The sequence below is a fragment of the Lithobates pipiens genome, unplaced genomic scaffold, assembly GCF_037356315.1.
Source record: "Lithobates pipiens isolate NorthernLeopardFrog02 unplaced genomic scaffold, aLitPip1_a1.2 Scaffold_1, whole genome shotgun sequence".
Taxonomy (NCBI): Eukaryota; Metazoa; Chordata; class Amphibia; order Anura; family Ranidae; genus Lithobates; species Lithobates pipiens.
In genome coordinates, this window is record NW_027507685.1 from 194095570 (window position 1) to 194102608 (window position 7039).

Sequence of the window (7039 nt, forward strand, 5' to 3'; positions counted from 1 at the left end):
AGGCACATCAGACAGCAGCATTGTGAGGGCAGTGTTAGATGTACTAGCAGATTTAGATACACTAACAAATTAATGCTGAACGCCAGCTAATGCTTTATAATCAGTTACAGCTTTTTCATAAAATGAGAGCGAAAGGAAAAGGGAAAGAGCGAAAGGGAAAGAGGGAAAGGGAAAGAGCGAAAGGGAAAGAGCGAAAGGGAAAGAGCGAAAGGGAAAGAGCGAAAGGGAAAGAGCGAAAGGGAAAGAGCGAAAGGGAAAGAGGGAAAGGGAAAGAGCGAAAGGGAAAGAGCGAAAGGGAAAGAGGGAAAGGGAAAGAGCGAAAGGGAAAGAGCGAAAGGGAAAGAGGGAAAGGGAAAGAGCGAAAGGGAAAGAGCGAAAGGGAAAGAGCGAAAGGAAAAGAGCGAAAGGAAAAGAGCGAAAGGAAAAAGAGGAAAGGAAAAAGAGGGAAAGGGCGAAAGGGAAAGGGGGAAAGGGCGAAAGGGAAAGGGCGAAAGGGAAAGGGGGAAAGGGAAAGGGGGAAAGGGCAAGGTGATGTCCGTGTCAGTTAGTAACCCTCCCAGCCAGTGTCTGTTAGTGCCAGATTGTCCGCCACACCAATAGTCGATGATCACTGCCATTACTAGTAAAGCATCTATAGCTGTTTAAATTGCAGTACCAAAAGACATTATCAGAATACATCCTGGCTTCAATTGATGAAGATAATAGATTTTATTGGCTAGGTTTTATAGAAGAAAGCAACATTTTTTTCAGCATTTTTTTTTTGTTTATATAATAAAAGACAAAATAAAAAATAGAAAAAAACTCAGTGGTGATCAAAAACCACCAAAAGCAATAAAAATAAAAAATAAAAAAGGGATACAAATTTAATTTTGGTACAGAATTGCATGTCCGCGCTATTACCAAAGTAGCGCAGTGCTGAATAGCTAAAAATGCCCTGGTCATGAAGGGGGTTAAATGGTTAAAGTCCAAACTTTGTGGCCGATAGATGCTGATAGTCCAGTAATTATACTGGAGGGAAGTCAGACACTGATCTCTATCCTGATGGGAGACAAGTGACACTGATTAAATGTGACAACCACGGCACAATGTAAACAAGACTGACATGTGTCACTAATAATATTTGTCCGATTTATTTACACATCCCGAGGCACAGGAAACCCGGGATATTGAGAACCTCCTCCACATCCGACATTATGATCACTAAAACCCCATACAGGCTTTACCATGGAAATAATCCACAGTCAATTCAAATAATCCCTAGTGATCCCGTCATATCAGTTCTTGTTCAGGCACTTCCTGTTCTAGGGTGACAATGCTCTGTCCCCGTCTCCCACGCTGTCACTCTGTTTCAACACCTTTCCCACAGACACGGCCGACTACTGTCACCATCAGGACCCCCCCCCCCCCCGAGAAATGTCATGTAGACATCAGTGGAGTGCATGGAGGCAAGACGTGGCTGCAAAGAGGATGCAGCAGTGCTGACTCTACAGATCACAGATATTTACAGAGACGTTCCCTACTGATCCCCAATATTTACAGGGACATTCCCTACAGATCCCCAATATTTACAGGGACATTCCCTACAGGTCCCCAATATTTACAGGGACATTCCCTACAGGTCCCCAATATTTACAGGGACATTCCCTACAGGTCCCCAATATTTACAGGGACATTCCCTACAGGTCCCCAATATTTACAGGGACATTCCCTACAGATCCCCAATATTTACAGGGACATTCCCTACAGATCTCCAATATTTACAGGGACATTCCCTACAGGTCCCCAATATTTACAGGGACATTCCCTACAGATCCCCAATATTTACAGGGACATTCCCTACAGATCTCCAATATTTACAGGGACATTCCCTACAGATCCCCAATATTTACAGGGACATTCCCTACAGGTCCCCAATATTTACAGGGACATTCCCTACAGGTCCCAAATATTTACAGGGACATTCCCTACAGGTCCCAAATATTTACAGGGACATTCCCTACAGGTCCCCAATATTTACAGGGACATTCCCTACAGGTCCCCAATATTTACAGGGACATTCCCTACAGGTCCCCAATATTTACAGGGACATTCCCTACAGATCCCCAATATTTACAGGGACATTCCCTACAGATCCCCAATATTTACAGGGACATTCCCTACAGATCTCCAATATTTACAGAGACATTCCCTACAGATCTCCAATATTTACAGAGACATTCCCTACTGATCATCAATATTTACAGGGACATTCCCTACAGATCCCCAATATTTACAGGGACATTCCCTCCAGATCCCCAATATTTACAGGGACATTCCCTACAGATCCCCAATATTTACAGAGACATTCCCTACAAATCACCATTTACAGGGACGTTCCCTATTGGTCACCAACATTTACAGGGACGTTCCCTACTGATCACCAATATCTACAGGGACATTCCATACAGATCACCAATATTTACAGAGACATTCCCTACAGATCCCAATTTACAGGGATCCCCATTTACAGGGATATTCCCTACAGATCCCCAATATTTACAGAGACATTCCCTACAGATCTCCAATATTTACAGGGACGTTCCCTATTGGTCACCAACATTTACAGAGATGTTCCCTACTGATCACCAATATTTGGGGTTGGTTACCACAAAAATCGCACTCCAGATCCATTCCATGTACATTTCTGCATGCCTGTTTTTTTTACACGTTCCAGTGCATTTTTGATGGGTTTTCCCAATGCATTCCAAATGCTTTTTTTCACTTGATTGGGGTCTGTACATGCGCTTTGCTACTGATCACCTACCTATAAAGGAGAACTCACTACTGATCACCTACCTATAAAGGAGAACTCACTACTGATCACCTACCAAGGAGAACTCACTACCGATCACCTACCTATAAAGGAGATCTCACTACCGATCACCTACCTATAAAGGAGAACTCACTACTGAGCACTAACTTTTAAAGGGGCTTTTACTACAGACTCACCTCAAGAAATGTGATAGGCAGATTTATTTTGATTTTATAGAGAAAAAAAAAATAATCAAAAAAAAGTGTCTAACACCAACTAAAAATGCTATTGGTTTACAAAAAAAAAAAAAAAAGTTATAAAGATAAAAAATGGTGGATTAATGACAAACTATCAAAGCACTAACAACTGCTCAACAGCTGCACATACACAAAGGGGCGGGGACAATAGTGACATTGATCTCTGGATGAAGGAGCACAGGAGGCACATCAGACAGCAGCATTGTGAGGGGAGTGTTAGATGTACTAGCAGATTTAGATACACCAACAAATTAATGCTGAATGCCACCTAATGCTTTATAATCAGTTACAGCTTTTTTACCTTTTGGGTAAAAGGTTTTACATAAATGAAAGCTGATCATTGTAAGCACCCCTGTCAGTGGTAAATGGTTTGTTTTAATGAAAGAAAAGAAAAAGAAAAAAGGGGGAGAGAGCACAAGAGAAAGAAAAAAGAGAAAAGGAGTAAAAGAGAAAGAAAAAAGGGAAAGAGCAAAAAGGAAATAGAAAAAATAAAAAATAAAAAGAGCAAAAGAAGGAAAAAGAGCAAAAGAAGGAAAAAAAGAGCAAAAGAAGGAAAAAGGACGGGAACGAAAGAAACCACCATATAAAGGAGAACTCACTACTAATCACCAATATTTAAAAGGACATTTACTGCTGAGCACTAACTTAAAGTGGCATTTACTATTCAAGAAATGTGATAGGCAGATTTTTTTAGTCTTTCTATAAACAAAAATAAAGTGGCTAACACCAACCAAAAAAATGAAATATGATATAAAAGAAAATGTTGGATTAATTGTCAAACTATCACAGCATTAATAACCGCTCAGCAGCTGCACATACACAAAGGGGCGGGGACCATGGTGACATCACTGACCTAATATAACCATGTTGCCATATAGGGCTCAATGATGTCATGTGTATCCCCGCCCCTTTGTGTACATGCAGCTGCTGAGAGTCCCTGCCTGTAGCTGATTGGCTCTGCACTGACAGCTTCCATCTGTAATTAAAGCCCCGTTTGGATTTAGTAGTTGTCGCCTGTACCCTGATGGGAAGATTCCCCTTCACTTCCTGCCCTGGAGATGGAACAGGAAGTGGCAGATCAACACCGGCCCAATACAAGGACACTGGGAATCCTCCGGCGCTTTGTGTCCCCCAATGCACCATGTTGGAGAATGATGATGTAGATCTGCCACCGCACAAAAAAAACACATCACAATGCTCTGCTTAGATTTAAATAGAAGTTAAAAATAGGGAAAACACTGGGATCCATTATAACAAGACACAGTGCCTTGTTCTGGCAGTGAGGACAAACTTTCCCCAGGACGGGAGGGTGACTCTCCCCAATGGGGACAGACAATGGTCAGGGGGTCTAACCCCTCCACACTCTGATCACAGCTTGCGTAAAAGGGATAGAGAATAATATATATATATATATATATATATATATATATATATATATATATATATATAATTGGTTGGCGAGGGTGACCCTGAGGAGTCCTCTACACTGACACATGGGAGGGGCCATCCGAAGACGACCAATCCTTGGAGATCCATAATAGATCCCAATATACAGCGTACTGCCATCCCTGCCAGGGGCTCAGCATTGTATGGAAGTCATCCAATGAGGATGCTGCAACCCAATTACAATCAGACTTCATACAAAAGGATGCAGTAGCCATAGCAACCAGACTGCACAAAATCAAGGTACCCCATAGTAACCATACTTCCCCTAGCAACCAGATTTCACATACTAGCATCCTATGGCAACACGACCGCACAATAAAGATGCAGTAGCCAGAGCAACCACGTTTATGCACCAAGGATGCAGTATCCCTTAGTAGCCTGATGTCAAGTGACAGAGATGCAGTACTCCGTAGCAACCATACTAAGGATGCCATATCCTATGGTGACCAGACCTCATACAAGGATGCAGTAGCCATAGGAACCAGTCCTAAGATGAAAAGGATGCAATATTCCATAGCAACCATACTTCACATACTAAAGAAGCAGTATCTCATGGTAACTAATCGATATATAAATAAGGATGCAGTATCCCTTAGCAACTAGATTTCAAATAAGGATACAATATCCAACTATATTTCCCATACTAAGGATGTAGTATCCATTAGCAACCATATTTCCCATAATACAGTAGCAGGGCCTCCGACTCCTCCTGTATTGTACCTGTAACGTCCGCCCTCATTATGTAAAGTGCTGAGCAAACTATTGGCACCAAATAAATTCTGAATAATAATAATAATAATATCCCTTAGCAATGTCATTCCCCATAATAAGAAAGCAGCAAGTCATAGCAACTAGTCTTCATGTAAGGAGGTTACAGTATTCCATGGCAACCACATTTCCCATAATACAATATACCTTAGCAACCACATCCCATAATAAAAATACAATATCCCTTAGCAACCATATTAACCATAATAAGGAAGCAGAATGTCACAGCAACCAGTCTTCATATAAGGATGCAGTATCCCATGGCAACCAGAACACTAATAAGGCTACAGCAGCCCATAGTAACCATTCTTCCCATGCTGAGGATGGAGGATCCCATAGCAACCATCTCTCAGCCAATCAGTGTGCGGTATTGTATGGCCGGGAATGGATGGTCGGTGTGGAGAGGCCGCCCCTCCCCCTCTTCCCCGATGTACGGAGGAGATGATCCCGGTGTCCTCCGTACATCTCCCCGGTGCTGTACCTGTCCGTCCTCCCGGAGATCGGTCTTCTCTTCTCTCTCAGGCGGTGATGATGAGCGCAGATCTCCCTCCACCATCCCCTCCCCCTCCTCCTCCTCCTCCGACACCTCTCCCTCCAACCTTCCTTCCCCGATCCTTCCAGGAACAGGCCCCTCCCCAAGACACGCCCACCTCTCCGCCCTTTATCTTCTCTTAAAGAGACAAAACAAAGGCAGGAAGAGACTTCCCGGACCTGTCATTCCCCCACCTCCAACTTCCGGGGACACCTCGCCCCCTACATCCGGGGACACCATCATCTTTAAGAGGAGACCATCTGTCACCAAGAGGAGACCATCAAATGTCACCAAGAGGAGACAGTCATCTGTCACCAAAAGACCTGTCACCAAGAGGAGATCATCACCTGTCACCAAGAGGAGACAGTCATCTGTCACCAAGAGGAGACCGTCATCTGTCACCAAGAGGAGACCTGTCACCAAGAGGATACCATCATCTGTCACCAAGAGGAGACAGTCATCTGTCACCAAGAGGAGACCGTCATCTGTCACCAAGAGGAGACCTGTCACCAAGAGGATACCATCATCTGTCACCAAGAGGAGACAGTCATCTGTCACCAAGAGGAGACCTGTCACCAAGAGGATACCATCATCTGTCACCAAGAGGAGACAGTCATCTGTCACCAAGAGGAGACCGTCATCTGTCACCAAGAGGAGACCTGTCACCAAGAGGAGACCTGTCACCAAGAGGATACCATCATCTGTCACCAAGAGGAGACCGTCATCTGTCACCAAGAGGAGACCGTCATCTGTCACCAAGAGGAGACCTGTCACCAAGAGGATACCATCATCTGTCACCAAGAGGATACCGTCATCTGCCACCAAGAGGAGACCGTCATCTGTCACCAAGAGGAGACCTGTCACCAAGAGGATACCACCATCTGTCACCAAGAGGAGACCGTCATCTGCCACCAAGAGGAGACCGTCATCTGTCACCAAGAGGAGACCTGTCACCAAGAGGATACCACCATCTGTCACCAAGAGGAGACCGTCATTTGTCTCCAAGAGGGATATAGATGTCAGTATGGTGGGATGGGTGCAGCCTGGGCTGGGACAAACTACATTGATGGAAGGTATGGTGCAATGTGGTCCAGATCCTCAGGAGATAAATCCTATGACTTCCAGAACCGCTGAAGAATCCAATCCAGAACACTTAATGCAGCACTTCTGAGACACTGAAGAGATCCGACAAACAGATAAAAAGAGCAGACTAAGTGTGGTCGGTGTGTAAACATTTAAGAATCA

The 7039-nt window shown here is 44.0% G+C and overlaps 1 protein-coding gene across 2 annotated transcripts in view; it reads right to left on the reverse strand.

Annotated features, from left to right (window-relative positions):
• Positions 1-5871, reverse strand: part of OPHN1 (oligophrenin 1) — a 201576-nt gene extending 195705 nt beyond the window's left edge. For both annotated transcript variants that reach the window (XM_077479375.1, XM_077479367.1), the window contains exon 1: positions 5744-5871. The gene's annotated coding sequence lies outside the window, so the exon portion shown is untranslated. The remainder of the gene's footprint in view (positions 1-5743) is intronic.
• Positions 5872-7039: the final 1168 nt, after the last annotated feature.